We start from the raw sequence: 23717 nt of genomic DNA on the forward strand, positions 1-23717 counted from the left end.
TCAAACACCTTTGGGATGAACGCCGACTGTGAGCCAGGCCTAATCGCCCAACATCAGTGTCTGACCTCACTAATGCTCTTGTGGCTGAATGGAAGCAAGTCCCCGTAGCAATGTTCCAAAATCTAGTGGAAAGTCTTCTCAGAAGAGTAGAGACTGTTTTAGCATCAAAGGGGGCACCAACTCCATATTAACCTCTTACGTGGTGCACTCCATCAACAGCAGGTGCATTTCAAGAGCGGCAAATTTGAATCCAAATAAATGTCAAAATTCAAATTTTTCAAAAATACAACTATTTTACACCATTTGAAAGATAAACATCTCCTTAATCTAACCACGTTTTACGATTTCAAAAAGGTTTTACGGCGAAAGCATAAATTTAGAGTATGTTAGGACAGTACATTTACAAGAGTTGTGTGTAATGTTTTGTCAAGTCAAAGACAGGGTCACCAAAACCATAAAACCAGCTAAAATGATGCACTAACCTTTTACAATCTCCATCAGATGACACTCCTAGGACATTATGTTAGACAATGCATGCATTTTTAGTTCTATCAAGTTCATATTTATATCCAAAAACAGCGTTTTACTATGGCATTGATGTTGAGGAAATCGTTTCCCTCCAATAACCGGCAGTCAAGTCAGCGTCACAAATTAAATAATTAAAATTAGAAAACATTGGTAAAATATTATATTGTCATTTAAAGAATTATAGATTTACATCTCTTGAACGCAATCAACTTGCCAGATTTAAAAATAACCTTACTGGGAAATCACACTTTGCAATAATCTGAGCACTGCGCCCAGAAAAATACGCGTTGCGATACAGACTAGACGTCATGTTGGGGAGATCTAAAATCGAAAATACTATGTAAATAATCCATTACCTTTGATTCTCTTCATCAGATGTCACTTCCAGGTATCACAGGTCCATAACGAATGTAGTTTTGTTCAAAAAAGCTCATCATTTATGTCCAAAAATCTCCGTCTCGTTAGCACATGATGTAAGCCAGCCGGACTTCTCGTCATGAACGAGGGGAAAAAATATATTTCCGTTCGTTCAAACATGTCAAACGTTGTATAGCATAAATCATTAGGGCCTTTTTTAACCAGAACATGAATAATATTCAAGGTGGACGAATGCATACTCTTTTATAACGTATTGGAACGAGGGTACCCAACATGAACTCGCGCGCCAGGTGTCTAATGGGACATCATCGTTCCATGGCTCTTGTTCGGTCAGATCTCCCTCCAGAAGACTCAAAACACTTTGTAAAGGCTGGTGACATCTAGTGGAAGCAATAGGAAGTGCCAAAATATTCCTAAACCCCTGTGTTTTTCAATGGGATAGGTTTAAAGTCAATACAACACATCAGGTATCCACTTCCTGTCAGAAAATGTCTCAGGGTTTTGCCTGCCAAATGAGTTCTGTTATACTCACAGACACCATTCAAACAGTTTTAGAAACTTTAGAGTGTTTTCTATCCATATATAATAAGTATATGCATATTCTAGTTACTGGGTAGGATTAGTAACCAGATTAAATCGGGTACATTTTTTTTATCCAGACGTGCAAATGCTGCCCCCTAGACCCAACAGGTTAATGGCCATGATTTTGGAATGAGATGTTTGACGAGCAGATACTGTCCATATACTTTGGTCATGTAGTGTACTTACAACTTTTTAGCTACTTTGCAATTACTTGGCATGTTAGCTAACCCTTCCCCTAACCCTAACCACTAACCCTTTAACCTAACACTAACATTAACCCTGAAATTGATTAAAAAAAAAGAATTACATACACTCAATTTGTACTATTTTCTACATTGTAGAATAATAGTGAAGACATCAAAACTATGAAATAACACATAAGGAATCATGTAGTAACCAAAAAAAGTGTATTTTATGTGAGATTCTTCAAATTGCCACCCTTTGCCTTGATTACGGCTTTGCACACTCTTGGCTTTCTCTCAGCTTCATGTGGTAGTCACCTGGAATGCATTTAAATTAACAGGTGTGCCTTCTTAAAAGATCATTTGTGGAATGTATTTCCTTAATGCGTTTGAGCCAATCAGTTGTGCTGTGACAAGGAAGATAGCCCTATTTGGTAAAATACCAAGTGCAATACGGCAATCCATCATTACTTTAAGAAATGAAGGTCAGTCAATAGGGAACATTTCAAGAACTCTGAAAGTTTCATCAAGTGCAGTCGGAAGAACCATCAAGCGCTATGATGAAACTGGCTCTCATGAGGACCGCCACAAGAGTTACCTCTGCTACAGAGGATAAGTTCATTAGAGTTACCAGCCTCAGAAATTGCTTCACAGAGTTCAAGTAACAGACACATCTCAACATCAACTATTCAGAGGGGACTGTGTGAATCAGGCCTTCATGGTCGAATTTCTGCAAATTAACCATTACTAAAGGACACCAGTAACAAGAGACTTGCTTGAGCCAAGAAACACAAGCAATGGACATTAGACCGGTGGAAATTTGACCTTTGGTCTGTAGTCCAAATTGGAGATTTTTGGTTCCAACCGCCGTGTCTTTGTGAAACGCGGTGTGGGTGAATGGATGATCACTGCATTTGTATTTTCCACCGTAACAAATGGAAGAGGAGGTGTTATGGTGTGGGGGTGCTTTGCTGATGACACTGTCTGTGATTTATTTAAAATTCAATGGCGCTTAACCAGCATGGCTACCACAGCATTCTGCAGTGATACGCCATCCCATCTGGTTTGGGCTTAGTGGGACTGTCATTTGATTTTCAACAGGACAATGACCCAACACACCTCCAGGCTGTGTAAGGGCTATTTGACCAAGAAGGAGAGTGATGGAGTGCTGCATCAGATGACCTGGCCTCCACAATCCCCTGACCTCAACCAAATTGAGATGTTTTGGGATGGGTCGGATCGCAGAGTGAAGGAAAAGTAGCCAACAAGTGCTCAGCATATGTGGGAACTCCTTCAAGACTGTTGGAAAAGCATTCCAGGTGAAGCTGGTTGAGACAATGTCAAGAGTGTGCAAAGCTGTCATCAAGGCAACGGGTGGCTATTTGAAAAATCTGACACAGGGTTTTTTTTTTCCTACTTTATTCCATATTTGTTATTTCATAGTTTTGATGTCTTCACTATTATTCTACAATGTAGAAAATAGTCAAAATTAAGAAAAACCCTTGAATGAGTAGGTGTGTCCAAACTTTTAACTGTTAGTGTATACAAATGTATGAAAGTAGTTTCAATTATTTATTTATTTAATTTCACAATTAATTAAAAAAAAAATCTAACTTAATATGTTGCTCAAAATGTAAGTATATTTTATGAGGATAACCAAAGATTGAGAACATTTTGTGATTGAACTCTTTGGTTTGAATTACCTTGCACTTCCTGAAATGCATTTCGCACCCACCACCACTCCAACAAGCTGAGGCCTGTTTTTTCGCCTGCCGTACCACAACACACAGTGCCGTCATTGTTGGATTTGACATCAAGTAAGGTAACCTCTTACATCTAGACGTTCCGCTAGCGGAACACCTGCTCCAATATCCAATGATAGGCGTGGCGCGAAATACAAACTCCTCGAAAATCCGAAAACTTCAATTTTTCAAACATATGACTATTTTACACCATTTTAAAGACAAGACTCTCCTTTATCTAACCACACTGTCCGATTTCAAAAAGGCTTTACAGCGAAAGCAAAACATTAGATTATGTCAGCAGAGTACCAAGACAGAAATAATCAGACACCCATTTTTCAAGCTAGCATATAATGTCACAAAAAACAAAACCACAGCTAAATGCAGCACTAACCTTTGATGATCTTCATCAGATGACACTCCTAGGACATTATGTTATACAATACATGCATGTTTTGTTCAATCAAGTTCATATTTATATCAAAAACCAGCTTTTTACATTAGCATGTGACGTTCAGAACTAGCATTCCCACCGAACACTTCCGGTGAATTTACTAAATTACTCACGATAAACATTCACAAAAAACATAACAATTATTTTAAGAATTATAGATACAGAACTCCTTTATGCAATCGCGGTGTCCGATTTTAAAATAGCTTTTCGGTGAAAGCACATTTTGCAATATTCTGAGTAGATAGCTCGCCATCACGGGCTAGCTATTTTGACACCCACGAAGTTTGGTACTCACCAAACTCAGATTTACTATAAGAAAAATTGGATTACCTTTGCTGTTCTTCGTCAGAATGCACTCCCAGGACTTCTACTTCAATAACAAATGTTGGTTTGGTTCCAAATAATCCATAGTTATATCCAAATAGCGGCGTTTTGTTGTGCGTTCAAGACACTATCCGAAGGGTAACGAAGGGTGGCGCGCCCGGCGCGTATCGTGACAAAGAAATTCTAAATATCCCATTACCATACTTCGAAGCATGTCAAACGCTGTTTAAAATCAATTTTTATGCGATTTTTCTCGTAAAAAAAGCGATAATATTCCGACCGGGAGTCGTTGTTTTCGTTCAAAGACTGAAAATGAAAACATGGAGTCGTCTCGTGCATGCGTGTGCCAGTCTCATTGTTCTCAGATCGACCACTTACCAAATGCACTACCGTTTTTCAGCCATGGCCTGCAAAGTCATCATTCAACGTTCTGGTGCCTTCTGAGAGCCTATGGGAGCGTTAGAAAATGTCACGTTACAGCAGAGATCCCCTGTTTTGGATAGAGATGATCAAGAAGGCCAAGAAATGGTCAGAGAGGGCGCTTCCTGTTTGGAATATTCTCAGGTTTTGGCCTGCCAAATGAGTTCTGTTATACTCACAGACACCATTCAAACAGTTTTAGAAACTTTGGAGTGTTTTCTATCCAAAGCTAATAATTATATGCATATTCTAGTTTCTGGGCAGGAGTAATAATCAGATTAAATCGGGTACGTTTTTTATCCGGCCGTGAAAATACTGCCCCCTATCCATAACAAGGTAAGAGCTGTTTTTACCATGATAAAGTATTGGATATCAGTTGAAGATTACGGAATAAAATTCGCTAGCCTGTCCTTTAACATTAAATCCAATGCTGGCTAACAAGTAATGTTATCCCTGAATATGGCTAGCTTCCATACACAGAGACATAGCTAAAAGCTAGCTAACTAACCTCGTTGCTTTTGTCATTTTGAATTCAAAGCGGATTGAGCTGGCCAATTGCCTCTAGAATTTAGAAATGGCTAAGATGAGCTATGTAGCTTGTTTTAACTCTGATTTGCAAGTTAGCTAGATAGATTTCAGGGGCTTCTAACCAAAAACATGCCTGACTCTGTTCTCATAAAAGTTTATTGTGTAATGCAAAAATAAATGAAGGTTCCGGCTATGGTGGTAATGTTAATTAAAGTAATGTCTGAGTACTGCAGTAGCTCTGTGTACATAGCTAGCTAACGTTAGCTAGCAAGCTAGTAGTAACATGTGGAATTCCCTAATTAGCTAGCGAGTTAGCTACTAGGAAATCCCACATGTTGCTAGCTAGCTAACATTAGCTAGCTATGTACACGGAGCTACAGCAGTAGGACACACACATTACTAACTAGCAAGCTAACTAGCTAATGACCACAACATTATTTTAATAGCATGTCAATATGTTTTCAGCAATTAGATTGACTCCTTGCTAGTAGTGATGAGCAATTCATTGGAATTTCGGGTTGGTTACAGTTATGACATTGAAATATTAACAGTCTATCCTGGGTGTTCAAACTTCTAGTTCAAAGGGGCACATGCACCAAGTGAGAATCACAGGTCACTCACGCTGCTGCTGTGTGCAGAGTAAAGTGAAAAGGGAGAGACGTGCCAATGTGAGGAAATGTTCATATTTCAATAGTATGACATTTTGATATTCATCTCTTAACAGGTGCACATGGAAACCGAATCCCATAAGTCTCTGACAGTTTAACCTAAAGGTATGTATCACACTATATGCTTGATAAAAGTGAGGACGACATAAATTAGGGCTATGTGGATTAGGTGTGTTGTTACTGGTGTAGGCTAATTGCCAAACATCTGGTCAGTGAGAATAATGCATCTCAGAATACTGCTATTATGTTTTTTTCTTAGGCGTCTGCTCATGAAATGGCAGTGTAAAGTCTGCAAATCTGTTTCTCCCACAAAGGGGGATTTCTCCTGAAGTATTATAGTCTATAACATGGAACATTTGGTCGTCGGCGTTCCCTACCATGTCTACATCACAATTGCCCTTGCTCTTCGCACACATCTATCTAGATACCATGAAAATGAGGAAACTCTGGGGCCAGGAGTAGTCCCTTCTCTTACGTGTAAAGTTTGCAGCACCCATTATCCTACAGAGAAGGTGTAAATTCAACATGTCAGTCGTCATCTGAAGAATCATGAAACTGTAGTGTGTGTGTTTGATGGAGGCAGCAGTTGAGGAAACAGCCCTTGCTTTAGCCTAATTGTCTAAGAAAGTAGGTCTATAATCAATAGCCTAACTGTTAAATGTGCCGGCATTATAAATCATCCATATATATCTACATAAATAAGACAGATCTTGCTTCTGTTACCTGTTTGAGCGTTTATTTAATAGCCTACTTATTCTATGAGAACCAAGCCTTATGCAATGGCAAAATGTTGGATAAAGCAATTTTACAGATATGGCTGTTTTTAATCTTTACTATGCTTTAATAAAAGCTCCACAATTGTTTTCCATTAGAACAGAATGGTATTACTTTCTAATTTACAGTGGCAAGAAAAAGTATGTGAACCCTTTGAAATTACCTGGATTTCTGCATAAATAGGTCATGATATTTGATCTGATTACATCAATAGACAAACATAGTGTGCTTAAACTAATAACACAGAAATTGTATTTTTCTTGTCTATATTGAATACATAATTTAAACATTCACAGAGTAGGTTGGGGAAAGTATTTGAACCCTAAGGCTAATGACTTCTCCAAAAGCCAATTGGAGTCAGGAGTCAGCTAACCTGGAGTCCAATCAATGAGACAAGATTGGAGATGTTGGTTAGAGCTGCTGGTTAGAGCTGCCTTGCCCTATAAAATCCATCACAAAATGTGAGTTTGCTATTCACAAGAAGCATTGCTTGGTGTGAACCATGCCTCGAACAAAAGAGTTCTCAGAAGACATAACATTAAGAATTGTTGACTTGCATGAAGCTGGAAAGGGTTACAAAAGTATCTCTAAAAGCCTTGATGTTCATCAGTCCACGGTAAGACAAATTGTCTATAAATGGAGAAAGTTCAGCACTGTTGCTACTCTCCCTAGGTGTCCGTCCTGCAAAGATGACTGCAAGAGCACAGCGCATAATGACCAATGAGGTTAAGAAGAATCAGCTAAAGACTTACAGAAATCTCTGGAACATGCTAACATCTGTTGACGAGGCTACGATACGTAAAACACTAAACAAGAATGGTGTTCATGGGAGGACACCACGGAAGAAGCCACTGCTGTCCAAAAAAAACATTGCTGCACGTCTGAAGTTCGCAAAAGTGCACCTGGATGTTCCACAGCGCTACTGGCAAAATATTCAGTGGACAGATGAAACTACAGTTGAGTTGTTTGGAAGGAACACTATGTGTAGAGGGAAAAAAAGGCACAACACACCAAGATCAACCTCATCCCAACTGTAAAGTATGGTGGAGGGAGCATCATGGTTTGGGGCTGCTTTGCTGCCTCAGGTCCTGGACAGCTTGCTATCATCGACGGAAAACTGAATTCCCAAGTTTATCAAGACATTTTGCAGGAGAAAGTTAGGCTGTCTGTCTGCCAATTGAAGCTCAACAGAAGTTGAGTGATGCAACAGAACAACGAGCCAAAACACAGAGGTAAATCAACAACAGTTTGGCTTCAACAGAAGAAAATACGCCTTCTGGAGTGGCCCAGTCAGTACCTGACCTCAACCCGATTTGAGCTGCTGTGGCATGACCTTAAGAGAGCAGTTCACACCAGACATCCCAAGAATATTGCTGATCTGAAACAGTTTTGTAAAGAGGAATGGTCCAACATTTCTCCTGACCGTTGTGCAGGTCTGATCTGCAACTACAGAAAATGTTTGGTTGAGGTTATTGCTGCCAAAGGAGGGTCAACCAGTTATTAAATCCAAGGGTTCACATACTTTTTCCAACCTGAACTGTGAGTGTTTACACGGTGTGTTCAATAAAGACATGAAAACGTATAATTGTTTGTGTGTTATTAGTTTAAGCAGACTGTTTGTCTATTGTTGTGAGACATTTTATGACCAATTTATGCAGGAATCCAGGTAATTCCAAAGGGTTCAAATACTTTTTCTTGCCACTGTATGTAGTGTTTACACTGTTCCAAACACTCAGAAAAATTATACTGTAATCTAACAGCACCTGTTTGTCACAGATAATACAGCAGCTCTCACTCGTACACCCTCATTTTTCTTATTGTTATTATTACTATTATTATTATTGTTATGACCATCATTATAATAACTCATGTCATTGTCATTAGTAGGCTTAGTATAGTAGCCTTGTATAACCAACATCCAGCTGTAGGCCTAAGAGTGCATCCTGTTTAGTCTTAACACCATAACTTACTTAGGCCTGTCTTTCAATATATAGGCTACTGTATCAATCAGTCATTCATTAGTTCATGCCATCACACAGCATACAAGACATTCATGCTTTGAAATGCAATCAAGCATTTTAGTTTTAAAATTAAATAAAAGGGAGTTTTGAATAATTAGCCGCAACAATAAACAAACCAAAATTCGTGAATGCAACTGTTTTTAAATCTGCTGTAATACAAGCTTTATATATTTATTTTTTTCTCTTTAGAACAGACTCTCTGGTACACTTTTCTTGTTTACACTGTTCAAAATGGTCAGAAATAATAATTGTGTAATCTAACAGCAACAGTTTGGCACGCATATTACTCAGGCAACGCTTGCTCCTATACCCTCCTTTTTCTTGATTGCCAGTATTTTCCACAACTAAGTAAGATGTCTTCCACAGATCTGACTTCCCCTTTCCCTCCTGAGGAACCAGTAAACATTTGTTTGAGTTTCTTTTTCATGTCCTCCGCATCCATTTTGCTGTCAGGCGTTACTGTGTTTGGAGTTTGTTATAACCAATTTATTAATGTGATTATGATAGGCTATAGGTCACATGCATGCGATGCTAACATGTTTCACATAAATAGAGCAAGGGTTGAGGGAATAGGGAATGTTTTTCCAAAACAAATGAGGGATTTCAGTAACATAATGTATCAGTCAGAAACAAGAAACTAAATGGCTGTAATGATGTGGCAGCTTCAGCACGGACAGCACAATAAACACTTGCTGTGCTGTGGTGCCTATTCACTGCAGTAGGGAGGAGAGCGAGACAACATGCGCCAGTCACACAGGGACTCGCAGTCATTTTTTTAACAGTGTAAACATCAGGTACTTTGAGTCATTTGTGTCTTAATTATTTAATCAAACAGTGTGCTTAAAGCTTCAGACAAGCTCAGTGCATATGTAGTTGATTGTATTCAAACACATAGGGTGTCTGTCTATACTGTAGATGGGAAAATGTTTAAACACAAGAACAGCATGACTCTGTCTACCAACATTTTTTGGGGTCGGGGACAGCCCTACTGGGAATACAGATATGCATCCATTGGTCACAGATACCTTAAAAAAAAGGTAGGGTGTGAATCAGAAAACCAGTCAGTATCTGGTGTGACCACCATTTGCCACATGCAGCGTGACATCTCCTTGGCATAGAGTTGATTAGGCTGTTGATTGTGGCCTGTGAAATGTTCTCCCACTCCTCTTCAATGGCAATGCAAAGTTTTGGGATATTGGTGGGAACTGGAACACGCTGCTGTACACGTCAATCCAGAGCAACCCAAACATGCTCAATGGGTGACATGTCTGGTGAGTGTGCAGGCCATGGCAAGAACTGGGACATTTTCAGCTTGCAGGAATTGTGTACAGATCCTTGCGACACGGGGCCATGCATTACTGTGCTGAAACATGAGGTGATGGCGGAAGATGAATAGCACGACAATGGGCCTCAGTATTTCGTCACGGTATCTCTGTGCATTAACCCTCCGGCTGTGTTCCGGTCGAATTGGACCGATTTACAAGTTCTCTCTGAAAAATGTAGTCCATTTAATCTGATTACCATAAGGTTCCATGACTTTGTTCACACAGGGCATCTGAACACACAAAATACATTTTGGGTGTTTTATTTAACTTTTGTACACCTATGGTGTTCCCAGTCAAAAATGACCGGTCATTAGAAATGAATGGGTGAGACAAGAATTATTGTACAAAATTCAGTTCAGGCACATGCCCATTCATCATATGGACACACTTCCTCTCCCAGACCACCACATGCATGTGTGTTTGAGTACACACACACACACACACAAACACCTCACTCCCCTTCTTAGCTTCCATGGCAACCACCACGAGTACCTTTCCCCAATAGAATCTTTCCCCCACGGGAACCACACCTGTTGGCATTCTCACAAACAATCGCAACATTGTTTCAATAATATATAGACATTTTCTCACAGCTCTGGTATATAAATCTTTGAGGCTCACAATTCATTCTGTGGCAGCACAATGACCAAACGATATACTGTATGTGAGGCTCTTGATCACATCTTTGATCATGACACTGGTGAGGAGAGAGTCCTTGTTAAACTTTGACACAAAGTAGTCTGTAATAAATAGCACAATATGTTTCATCTGAGTATTTGTTATAGTCAAAATAATCCATACGTTATGCTTTTTCTTACTCAAAAACTAGTTGTAAGAGCTCAGGTCAATGAGGCCTACAGGCTATAAATAGCAAATAGAAGTTCAAAACTTGTAATGTTCACAAGAACTTAAGTTCATAAAAAGATCTATCACAACATTAGGTGATAATATATGTATTATTATGGATTTATAATCAGCTATAATGGGGCGGTCATTTTGGACCGGGAACACAGAATTAATTAACATGAAACGAACACAACAGGAGGGCTAAAATTGGCATTGATAAAATGCAATTGTGTTCGTTGTCTGTAGCTTATGCCTGCACATACCATAACCCCACCGCCAACATGGGGCACTCTGTTCACAACGCTGACATCAGCAAACCGCTCATCCACACGATGCCATACACACTGTCTGCCATCTGCCCGGTACAGTTGAAACCCGGATTCATCCATGAAGAGCACACTTCTCCAGCGTGCCAGTAGCCATCGAAGTGAGAATTTGCCCATTTGAAGTTGGTTACGATGCCAAACTGCAATCAGGTCAAGACCCTGGTGAGGACGACGAGCACGCAGATGACCTTCCCTGAGATGGTTTCTGACAGTTACTGCAGAAAGTCTTTGGTTGTGCAAACCCACAGTTTCGTCAGCTGTTTGGGTGGCTGGTCTAAGACGATCTATCAGGTGAAGAAGCTGGATGTAGAGGTCCTGGGCTGGATTGGTTACACGTGGTTGTGAGGCCGGAAGGAGGTACTGCCAAATGATCTAAAACAATGTTTATGGTAGAGAAATTAACTCTCAATTCTCTGGCAACAGCTCTGGTGGATATTCCTGCAGTGAGAATGGCAATTGCACGCTCCCTCAATACTTTAGGTATCTGTGGCATTGTGTTGTGTGACAACTGCACATTTTAGATTTGGCCTTTTATTGTCCCCAGCACAAGGTGCACCTATGTAATGATCATGCTGTTTAATCAGCTTCTTGATATTACACACCTGTCAGGTGGATGGACCATCTTGGCAAAGGAGAAATGCTCAATAACAGGGATGTGAACAAATGTGCCATTTCTTTTTTTGAGAAATAAGCTTTTTGTGCATATGGAAAGTTTCTGGGATCTTATTTCAGCTCATTAAACATTGGACGGACACTTTACATGTTGTGTTTGTTTTTGTTCAGTGTAGTACTGCAAGGTATAAGTCATGTTATGATGGTAAATATTTCAAGCAAAATTACTTTCATGCTGGACAAGAATAAAGAATCTCTCTAGTCCTCTTTGTTGATGATTTTGAGGTGTTTAACCCACTTGGAACTTCAAGAAGAAAAAAAAACAAAATAACAGGAGTGTATTAGGTATTGGCAAATGTGCCATCCAATTGCAATCTGAACTAACATAAATAAACAGTGCATTCGGAAAGTATTCAGACCGCTTGACTTTTTCCACACTTTGTTACATTACAGCCTTATTCTAAAATGGATAAAATGTTTTCCCCTCATCAATCTACACACAATACCCCATAATGACAAAGCAAAAAAATGTTTTTTAGACATTTTTGCAAATGTATTAAAAACAAACTAACATCACATTTACATATGTATTCAGACCTTTTACTCAGGACTTTGTTGAAGCATCTTTGGCAGCGATTACAGCATCGAGTTTTCTTGGGTATGACGCTACAGTACAAGCATGGAACACCTGTATTTGGGTAGTTTCTCCCATTCTTCTCTGCAGATCCTCTCAAGCTCTGTCAGTTCGGATGGGGAGCGTCGCTGCACAGTTTAAGGTCTCTCCAGAGATGTTCGATTCCGGGCTCTTACTTGTTGATGTTATTGTCCCCATGAGGAATTATTTTTGCAGTGTCATGTATACGTTTGAAGTGGCGTTTAACCTCTTGGGGCTAGGTGGGACGCTAGCGTGCCACCTGTGGTGCACTCCATCAACAGCAGGTGCATTTCAAGAGCGGCAAATTTGAATCCAAATAAATGTCAAAATTCAAATTTTTCAAAAATACAACTATGTTACACCATTTGAAAGATAAACATCTCCTTAATCTAACCACGTTTTACGATTTCAAAAAGGTTTTACGGCGAAAGCATAAATTTAGAGTATGTTAGGACACTACATTTACAAGAGTTGTGTGTAATGTTTTGTCAAGTCAAAGACAGGGTCACCAAAACCATAAAACCAGCTAAAATGATACACTAACCTTTTACAATCTCCATCAGATGACACTCCTAGGACATTATGTTAGACAATGCATGCATTTTTAGTTCTATCAAGTTCATATTTATATACAAAAACAGCGTTTTACTATGGCATTGATGTTGAGGAAATCGTTTCCCTCCAATAACCGGCAGTCAAGTCAGCGTCACAAATTAAATAATTAAAATTAGAAAACATTGGTAAAATATTATATTGTCATTTAAAGAATTATAGATTTACATCTTTTGAACGCAATCAACTTGCCAGATTTAAAAATAACCTTACTGGGAAATCACACTTTGCAATAATCTGAGCACTGTGCCCAGAAAAATACGCGTTGCGATACAGACTAGACGTCATGTTGGGGAGATCTAAAATCGAAAATACTATGTAAATAATCCATTACCTTTGATTCTCTTCATCAGATGTCACTTCCAGGTATCACAGGTCCATAACGAATGTAGTTTTGTTCAAAAAAGCTCATCATTTATGTCCAAAAATCTCCGTCTCGTTAGCACATGATGTAAGCCAGCCGGACTTCTCGTCATGAACGAGGGGAAAAAATATATTTCCGTTCGTTCAAACATGTCAAACGTTGTATAGCATAAATCATTAGGGCCTTTTTTAACCAGAACATGAATAATATTCAAGGTGGACGAATGCATAGCCTTTTATAACGTATTGGAACGAGGGTACCCAACATGAAGTAGCGCGCCAGGTGTCTAATGGGACATCACCGTTCCATGGCTCTTGTTCGGTCAGATCTCCCTCCAGAAGACTCAAAACACTTTGTAAAGGCTGGTGACATCTAGTGGAAGCAATAGGAAGTGCCAAAATATTCCTAAACCCCTGTGTTTTTCAATGGGATAGGTTTAAAGTCAATACAACACATCAGGTATCCACTTCCTGTCAGAAAATGTCTCAGGGTTTTGCCTGCCAAATGAGTTCTGTTATACTCACAGACACCATTCAAACAGTTTTGGAAACTTTAGAGTGTTTTCTATCCATATATAATAAGTATATGCATATTCTAGTTACTGGGTAGGATTAGTAACCAGATTAAATCGGGTACATTTTTTTTATCCAGACGTGCAAATGCTGCCCCCTAGACCCAACAGGTTAAATACAAAACAAAATTGACAATACAACTTTCATAATAGTTACATACCAATAAAAGAAGACTAGCCTGCTGGCTTTACTGAATCGATAGGAACATTAGCCCGAGCTATTTAGGAGGGATATCATACCTGGCACAAATTATTTTCTAGTTCTGTTTTTCCTGCTGAGGGGTTCCCTATACCTGCGCCCAGAGGGGAGTAGTTCAAAGTCCAGGTACAGGGAGTGGCTTGGGTCTAAAATTATTTTGTGAGCCTTGCGGAGGGCCCTGACCTTAACTTTACTGCATTCAGAATTTGGATGAAAAGCGTGCCCAAATTAAACTGCCTGCTACTCAGGCCCAGAAGCTAGGATATGCATGTAATTGGTAGATTTGGATAGAACACACTAAAGTTTCCAAAACTGTTACAATAATGTCTGTGAGTATAACAGAACTGATATGGCAGGCAAATATCTGAGGAAAATCCATCCAGGAAGTACTATTATTTTGAAAGGCTGCTTTTCCATTGAAAGCCTATCCACCATACAAAGACTTAGGACCCAGTTCATGATCTCTATGGCTTCCACTACATGTGGCCAGTCTTTAGGCATTGTTTCAGGTTTTTACTCTGAAAAATGAGGGAGATACAGCACTTTCAATGAGTGGACAGTTGAAATTTCCAGACACGAGTCCAGCGCGTGATCGGGAATGTGCCTTTCTTGTTTCTCCTTTTCTATTGACAAAGCTTTTGTCCGGTTGAAATATTATTGATTATTTATGACAAAAACAACCTGAGGATTCATTTTAAACATCGTTTGACATGTTTCTACAAACTTTTACTGTACTTTTTTGACGTTTCGTCTGGATGTTGAGAGCGCGCTTTGTGCCTTTGGATTAGTGAACTAAACGCACCAACAAAACGGAGGTTTTTGGACATAAAGAGGGACATTATCGAACAAAACGAACATTTATTGTGTAACATGGAGTCCTGGGAGTGCCACCAGATGAAGATCATCAAAGGTATGTGATTACTTTTAACGCTATTTCTGACTTTTGTGAGTCCTCTCCTTGGTTTGAAAATGGCTGTATGGTTTTCTGTGAGTAGGCGCTGACCTAACATAATCGCATGGTGTGCTTTCGCCGTAAAGCCTTTTTGAAATCAGACACTGTGGTTAGATTAACAAGACGTGTATCTTTAAAATGGTGTATAATACTTGTATGTTTGAGGAATTTTAATTATGGGATTTCTGTTGTTTTGAATTTGGCGCCCTGCAATTTCACTGGCTGTTGTCGACGCTAGCGTCCCACTTATACCAGAGATGTTAAAGATCTCATCCAGGCTGTCTGACTCCAAGTACCTTGCTTGCTGTGGTGATAATCCTTCTCAGCATATTTCTCTGGCTGACAGTGGCATTGCCAAACCAACAAACAATACAAGAAGTTAAAATAATCTCAATGAAAGATTGGTAAAACAGAGTCAGTATAGTACAGTCTACATTAAAAGATCCCAGCTTTTTGAGAAAGTACAGTCTCTGTTGGCTCTTTCTGTAGATCAGGTCTGGCTGGGCCACTCAAGGACATTCAAAGACTTGTCCCAAAGCTACTCCTACATTGTCTTGGCTGTCTGCTTAGGGTCGTTGTCCAATTGGAAGGTGAACATTCGTCCCAGTCTGAATAGCAAAGAAAAAGCCATATCTCAGACTGGCCAATAAAAATAAAAGATTAAGATGGGCAAAAGAACACAGACACTGGACAGAGGAACTCTGCCTAGAAGGCCAGCATCCCGGAGTTGCCTCTTCACTGTTGACGTTGTGACTGGTGTTTTGCGGGTACTATTTAATGAAGCTGCCAGTTGAGGACTTGTGAGGCGTCTGTTTCTCAAACTAGACACTCTAATGTACTTGTCCTCTTGCTCAGTTGTGCACTGGGGCCTCCCACTCCTTTTTCTATTCTGGTTAGAGACAGTTTGCGCTGTTCTGCGAAGGGAGTAGTACACAGCATTGTGTGAGATCTTCAGTTTCTTGCCAATTTCTCACATGGAATAGCATTCATTTCTCAGAACAAGAACAGACTCACGAGTTTCAGAAGAAATGTATTTGTTTCTGGCCATTTTGAGCCTGTAATCGAACCCACAAATGCTGATGCTCCAGATACTCAACTAGTCTAAAGAACTTTTATTGCTTGTTTAACCTACAGTTAAAGCACAGTTTTCAGCTGTGCTAACATTATTGCAAAAGGGTTTTCTCATTATTAATTAGCCTTTTAAAATTATAAACTTGGCTTACCTAACACAACGTGCCATTGGAACACAGGAGTGATGGTTGCTGATAATGGGCCTCCGTACACCTATGTAGATATTCCATAAAAAATCTGCCGTTTCCAGCTACAATAGTCAGTCATTTACAACATTAACAATGTCTACTGTCATGCCCTGACCTGAGAGAGAGGGTCTGTTTCTCTATGTGGTTAGGTCAGGGTGAGGGGTGGGCATTCTATGTTTTGTATTTCTTTGTTGGGCCGAGTATGGTTCCTAACCAGAGGCAGCTGTCTATCGTTGTCTCTGATTAGGAACCATACTTAGGCAGCCTTTTTTCCACCTGTGTTTGTGGGATCTTATTTTTGTATTGCTTTGTGTGCCTACAGAACGTGACGGTCGTATTTTCTTTGTTCATTACTTTTATCGTGTTCTGAGTAAATAAATCACGAGATGAACATATTCCACGCTGCACCTTGGTCGACTCCTTTTGACGAACGTTACATCTACACTGTATTTCTGATCAATTTGATGTTATGTTAAATGAACAAAAAAAATGTGCTTTTCTTTCAAAAACAATGACATTTTTAAGCGACCACAAACTTTTGAACGGTAGTGTATATACATGATTTTTGTGAACATTCTGCTCTTGATTCGTAGCTTAAGAAAATGCAACCGTGTATTCTGGTAACAAACACGCCAGTTCTGAATCACGCGTCATGCAAGTTCAATTCTAACATTTGATCGCCAACATTGAAAGCTGTGTAGCCTGACAGATGACAGCAAGGACATGACAAAGGCAAAATGGTCATATTGATTTAGTGATTTGAAAGGATGCTGGAGGAGGCAGTGTCCACCAGGACCTCACACTACAGCCTTTTGAAAGTCTGCGTGATCACGAAGGGTAGTGCATGCTTCTGGAAGTACAAGTACTGATCCACCTGGGTAATGTTGCAAAGGCCTGTTCCGTGCTTGTAGGGCTTAAGTACGCACTCAACCTCTGCTATCCCAAAGAGCTCAGGTACACCTTCAAGGCGTTCCACAAGCTTTTCCTGGAGCTGGATAGTTCTAAGCTCGCCCCAAAAGTGCAAGCCCTGAAGAATAAGCTACTGGCTTAACCCTGTAAGACCCGGAAACATTTTTGCTACCACGGGTGCTACCGTAGTAATTTCCAAATGAAACCATCCACGTTTATAATTATCCTTAAGGTCTATAGAGTTCAGCCTTCATTTGACCGACCGGTTAACATAGGAAATTGGATGATTTTTTTTATCATTACAGAGTCGGAGGCCAAGTCTAAAGTAATGCTTTTCAGTATTTCGTGGCTTTTATAAAAGGTTCACAGAGCTTATTTTTCCACTATGCAGAAAAGTGAATGGCAGTAGGCACATATACTGTATTGTCTCATTCAGGGCCGGAATACTGCATTTGGGGCCCCACGGGCAGCTAAATTCCTGTATATCAACACATTTTGCCATGGTGCAGAGAGCAAAATGTGCAGTTTTATAATGCTATTCTACACATTTTGTCATTAGGCAAAAATAAACTGCTGCAGTTTTAAAGCTAATTTCCTGCACTTCTACACTTTATGGGGCTAATATACTGTCAAATGTGCTGTTTTAAAGCTCATCTCATGCTTTTATTCACATTTTGTCATGAGGCTGAGAGAAAATGTTATTTTTAAAGCACTTTTCCTGCAATTCTACAAATGTTTCTATAATATGCTTTCTGGGCCCCGACCTCTAGGCCCGGGGCACGTGCCCTGTGTGCCAGTTTGGTAATCCATCCCTGTTTTGTTTGCATTTTTACTATTTGTACATATCTAAAGAGAAAAAAAACGTGTCAAGTATCTTAACAAATAAATGTTTATTTGTTTGACAATGTTTCCCGGTGTCCTGGTACTTTTCTTAAATATGAGGTGTTGAATCTAATTTTAAATTCAGTCAACGAATTTACACACAATATTATTGAGTAAATATAATGTCCTGAGTAAAATAATTGAATAAGTTATTTGAATTTACACTACTAAAGTAAATCCAGGAAAATAAGAATAGCTGTAAAAAATTATTTGGATTTACCGATATGATTACATATTAGTTGATTATGTAGGACACATTGAGTAAACCCAATACATTTTTACAGCAAAAAAAAAAGTTGGGTTTGCTAAATATTTGTGGACAACAATGACAACAACTGTATAGGAATTATTATTAGATATTTATTGTTTTACCCTAAACAAAAGGGCAAAAGGGCATGTGCTCTTATCGCAGGTAGAGCCCTAGCTATACATGTGCCTGGAATGAACTCAAACTCAAGTTGGGAAAAAAACTGAAATTCGAAATCTAAACCATGAGCACTTACAGCGAGAATGTGGGTGACAAAGCTGGGTGGGAATGAATTGAGTCAGAATCCCGGCGCGCGACTTAGCCTTTCTAGGTCTGTGTTCCGGTATCTGAATGAGAACAACATATTAATTATGGACGGTTCGTCATGCTCGTGTCGCATCACATGCAGACATATCCAAGCATCACCCATTACCGCGGCTCAGTAGGCTAGCCTAACCGCTATCATCACCCAATAACCCGAAGAACCCATATCCTGTCTGTCTAGCTGCGCGTGCTGCGTGCACATGGAAGATGTACATCCAATGTTATTTATTCTGACGCAGTCAGCATCAGCAACACTCTTCCGACAAACAAGCTTTATCCATTCAGCATAGCATGGTCAGATAGGACCATGTCATGTGTCAATTTTACTTCCCTCACGTTTTCACGGGTGAGGTCAGAGCCCGATCTGAGAGCACTTCACTTTCTAGTTATGCCCACTAAACCAGGGTTTTCATCCATGTGCAGCTCATAGCAATAACATCACAACAGTACCAAATATAGGCAGTGAATGTGCAACACATCAGCAGTTCTCTGAATATTACAATTCTCACATAGGTCTGAAATGTCTCGCGATGTATCGCGTGCATGTCAGATACACCCTGTCCTGTTCATCAAATCAATGCATTTGTTCCATGATACACTGTAGCCTAAAGTGGCAATATGCTTTGGAGATGTTTTTGTTGAACAGAAATCGTTTGGAAACAGCTCTGTCCATTGGCTATTCGGAGCAGGACACAACACAGCACACCGGGTCAGAGCGGTGATATTACAGGGACTAGTCATTCCAAACGTGACCGCTATTATTTCACCACGATCTCAACAGCAGCAGCGACGCAGTCAACATGCCAGGCAAGGATGGACTGGAGACATATGGACCGAGCTCGGAGCTCACCTCACTGCGTTTTCGCTGTGCACAGAGACGACGAGCAGAGAAAAATCACGTACCTTCACTTGACACGCCAGGCTTCCGGGAGATCCGAGAGGGGAGGCCTGACGAAGTTGAGGTCTGACGCAGCGGCGATGTTTTGGTCCAAAATTCGGTTGGAAAAAGCCGCGGCGGAAACAGGAACTGGGGACGGCTGTTATCGGAATAGTCACTGCTGCCTGTGGCTCCGGTTGAGGAGACTGGAATTGACTCTAAACTGCAGTGCGCATGCCAGTGTCAGATTGCTGTACTGCAGCCGCGTTGATAGACGGCCATGTGGCACTGATTATTGGGTTTACGTCTCCTCCGCGGCTCCTCACCCCGCAGTTTGACAATCTGCTACCTAGTGCCACCGCATCGGTGTCAGAGAGAAAGAGGGGTCTGGCAGTCACATAGCCTACATACTGTAAGCACTGATTCTGCTACTGCGATTCCAATGGGAAGAGCGAGGAAGCGGCAACTTCACTTTTGCTCACTGCGCACTAAAAGCATGGGCTCTTCCGCGGCATGGCAGGCCGTAATGTCAATTTACCCACCTTGCATTTCATGACTTTGTACAACTCATCGTTTTAAGAGCCACACATGTATGGGCTGTAAAATTAAATAACGCAGGCAAAAGCTCATCAATTTCCAGTACAGTCTACCTAGCTGGCCAGTGTAGCTGTAAGTCATGTTCCCTTCACACAGCTATAAACCACGACCATATAACCCGGAAGTATTCATACTCAGTCATCTCAACCCTCTAATCGCCATCACAATTGTGGGGTCAGCTCAATCAATTAGTCTACGTTTTATTGACATGAACCTCAGCTCACTAATCAGATATATGTGCGTCGAATCAGCAAATGTTCAGAGTAACTTCAGTAACGCTGTGATGAATGAGGGTTTTTGATAATACAAACGTAAAACAACTTTGCCAGTTTAATTTAGTTTCAACATGAATACAAATTGAATCAAGCCTAAAGCACTGATAGGCTACAGTAACCATGCATAGACCCTTCATTGCGCCGTGCTATTCCTCAGGCTCCGGGTGAAGTTCCCCGTACATATCTGGGATCCGCTTCCCCTCCCCAGATAACCTTAACCATTATTGGGAAAGATACGTTTTTAGTGGCAACTTCACCCTTCTCCACTCTCCAGTGCTACATATCCACTCGCCTTCTGTAGGCTACCTCAGAGCATTAGGCCTATTAAGGGTGCAGATGTAGACGAAATGGGATCAAACAAGCCGTGTTGTCTATGGCATTCCTCAATACAGTCCATTTAGGGTGACATGCTGTGGCTGAACGTTTTGCTGGGCGTAAAATTCTAAAATCACACAAGAGACATGGTGGAAATCTGAATGTTAAATCAGCTCTCATCTATAAAGGCTTAGGGGACATCTCTTCTACTGTGTTCAATGGTCGGCACTGGCTTTGCTTAGGCTACACCGTCCTGCCACCCAGTGTTCAGAAGGCAATAATGCATCATCTGATTGCAAGGCGTCATTTGAGATAGTTGACCTACAGTTATTACCCAAACAAGTTACGTGCTTACTTTGTCTCAAGTGTCATACGTGTAAAATGTCTGGTGGCGCTTATGTAAATAAGGTAAAAGCGGCGTTTCAGCACCACTGAAGCCGCCAGAGATAACTGTCATTCCGAAGTTCAGCACCACAGGGCAGTGGACAGCGATCGTCTCATACGCAGCATCTCTCTAGGGCAGTAAACCCTAGTTCAAACAGCGCTCTGTCGCTGCACCGAACTAAAAAAAACGTCACTTTCTCTTTGCAAGAGTGGGGATATAGTGCTGTCTGAAACAGTGAGACTCATCGGACTTTTGACGGTAGTTCGGCAGCCTCTGCCGCTCTTTCGGCGCGGTGCGGTTGAAGCACGCCTCTGTTTCATGCAGCGCGCCCGAGCAGTTCTTCCACTGCATGTTAACATATGTTAATTGCATGCAAATAAAGGTTGCTTCTCTACCACACCCACAACAAAGGCACAATCATGGCCTCGGATTTGCAGGTGGTGGTCTTCTGTGAGAGGTCGCTGACATACGAGAAACCGTCCCCAAAACCATCGAGGAAGTCTGCTGCAGTGTTGAGAGCGGTTTTATGAAACTAATTGGTACGTCAACCAGCCCGCTCTTCATACCTATTCAATTCGGCATCTGAACTGTGCATAAGACGCCTGGAAGCTTAAAAGAGGATGGCTCCACTTAAATACTTTTTTTTACTATTCTGTGAAGACATATTGACTTCAAACCAACATTTATAATTGTACACAATAGGGAATAATTTGCAACTAAACGAATAAAGATCTCTTCATTGTATGTTGGGTTAATTACATCGCATTGCTGTTACTAAATACCTTACCAGATCTTTTCTATTCCTTATTTAGTCTTGTCTTTACTTTTTATATTCATTTATTCCCTTTTCAAGATTCCTGTAACAAAGCAATCTTAAGTGACTTGATAATGTAATATTGCTACTTCGGTCATATTTGTAATGGAATGGTGTGTCTACATTGCTTGAATTATTTTCAAAAATCAAATCAAATCAAATGTTATTTGTCACATGCGCTGACTACAAAAGGTGTAGACCTTACAGTGAAATGCTTACTTACAAGCCCTTAACCAACAATTCAATTTAAAGAAAATACAAAAAAAGTAAGATAAGAAAAACAAATAATTAAAGAGCAGGAGTAAATAACAATAGTGGGGCTATATACAGGGGTTACCGGTACAGAGTCAATGTTCAGGGCACCGGTGTCGAGGTAATTGAGGTAATATGTACATGTAGGTAGTGTTATTAACCTCCAAACGAGCTTCAATGCCATACAACACTCCTTCCGTGGCCTCCAACTGCTCTTAAATGCTAGTAAAACGAAATGCATGCCCTTCAACTGATCGCTGCCCGCACCCTCCCGTCCGACTAGCATTACTACTCTGTACGGTTCTGACTTAGAATATGTGGACAGCAATAAATACCTATGTTTCTGGCTAGACTGTAAACTCTCCTTCTAGACTCATATTATCAAGCATCTCCAATCCAAAATTAAATCTAGAATCGGCTTCCTATTTCGCAACAAAGCCTCCTTCACTCATGCTGCCAAACATACCCTCGTAAAACGGACTATCCTACCAATCCTTGACTTCGGAATGTCATTTACAAAATAGCCTCCAACACTCTACTCAGCAAATTGGATGCAGTCTATTACAGTGCCATCCGTTTTGTAACCAAAATCACATGTACTACCCACCACTGCGACCTGTATGCTCTCGTTGGCTGGCCCTAGCTTCATACTCTTCGCCAAACCCACTGGCTAAAGGTCATCTATAAGTCTTTGCTAGGTAAAGCTCCACCTTATCTCAGCTCACTGGTTACCATAGCAACACCCACCCGTAGCACGTGCTCCAGCAGTATATTTCACTGGTCATCCCCAAAGCCAACACCTCCTTTGGCCGCCTTTCCTTCCAGTTCTCTGCTACCAATGACTAGAACAAATTGAAAAAAATCACTGAAGTTGGAGACATATCTCCCTCACTAACTTTAAGCATCAGCTGTCAGAGCAGTTTGAGTTTATTTTATTTTTTACAGGGACAGTGCACATTAATCAACGTTTCAGTAAAAGTGCCGGTTTTAGCCAGCCGGCTAATTTTCAACCGCAGTCCCTGTTCACCGATCACTGCAGCTTTACACAGCCCATCTGTAAATAGCCCATCCATCCAACCAACTACCTACCTCATCCCATATTTGTTTTTGTTTTTCTGCTCTTTTGCATACCAATATTTCTACTTGCACATCCTCATCTGCATATCTATCACTCCAGTGTTAATTGCTAAATTCTTATTACTTCACCACTACGGCCTATTTATTGCCTTACCTCCTTACTTCATCTGCACACACTGTATACAGATTTTTCTATTGTGTTATTAACTATACGTTTGTTTATCCCATGTATAACTCTGTGTTGTTGTTTATGTCGCACTGCTTTGCTTCATCTTGGCCAGGTCACAGTTGTAAATGAGAACTTGTTCTCAACTATCCTACCTGGTTAAATAATGGTGGGAAAAAACATTTAAAAAAGTGACTATGCACAGATAAATGAGAGTAGCAGCAGTGTAGAGGAGGGGGGGGGGGGGGGGGGGGGGGGACGACGACAAAGCAAGT

General features: G+C 40.5%; 1 protein-coding gene across 1 annotated transcript in view; it reads right to left on the reverse strand.

Moving 5' to 3' along the window:
• The window catches only part of LOC106571665 (alpha-(1,6)-fucosyltransferase), a 152758-nt gene extending 132430 nt beyond the window's left edge, over positions 1-20328 (reverse strand). Inside the window, exon 1 of the mRNA XM_014144979.3 lies at positions 19588-20328. The gene's annotated coding sequence lies outside the window, so the exon portion shown is untranslated. The remainder of the gene's footprint in view (positions 1-19587) is intronic.
• Between the last annotated feature and the right edge of the window lie 3389 nt (positions 20329-23717).

This window comes from Salmo salar, chromosome 15 (assembly GCF_965601325.2).
Source record: "Salmo salar chromosome 15, fSalSal1, whole genome shotgun sequence".
In the NCBI taxonomy this organism is placed as follows: domain Eukaryota; kingdom Metazoa; phylum Chordata; class Actinopteri; order Salmoniformes; family Salmonidae; genus Salmo; species Salmo salar.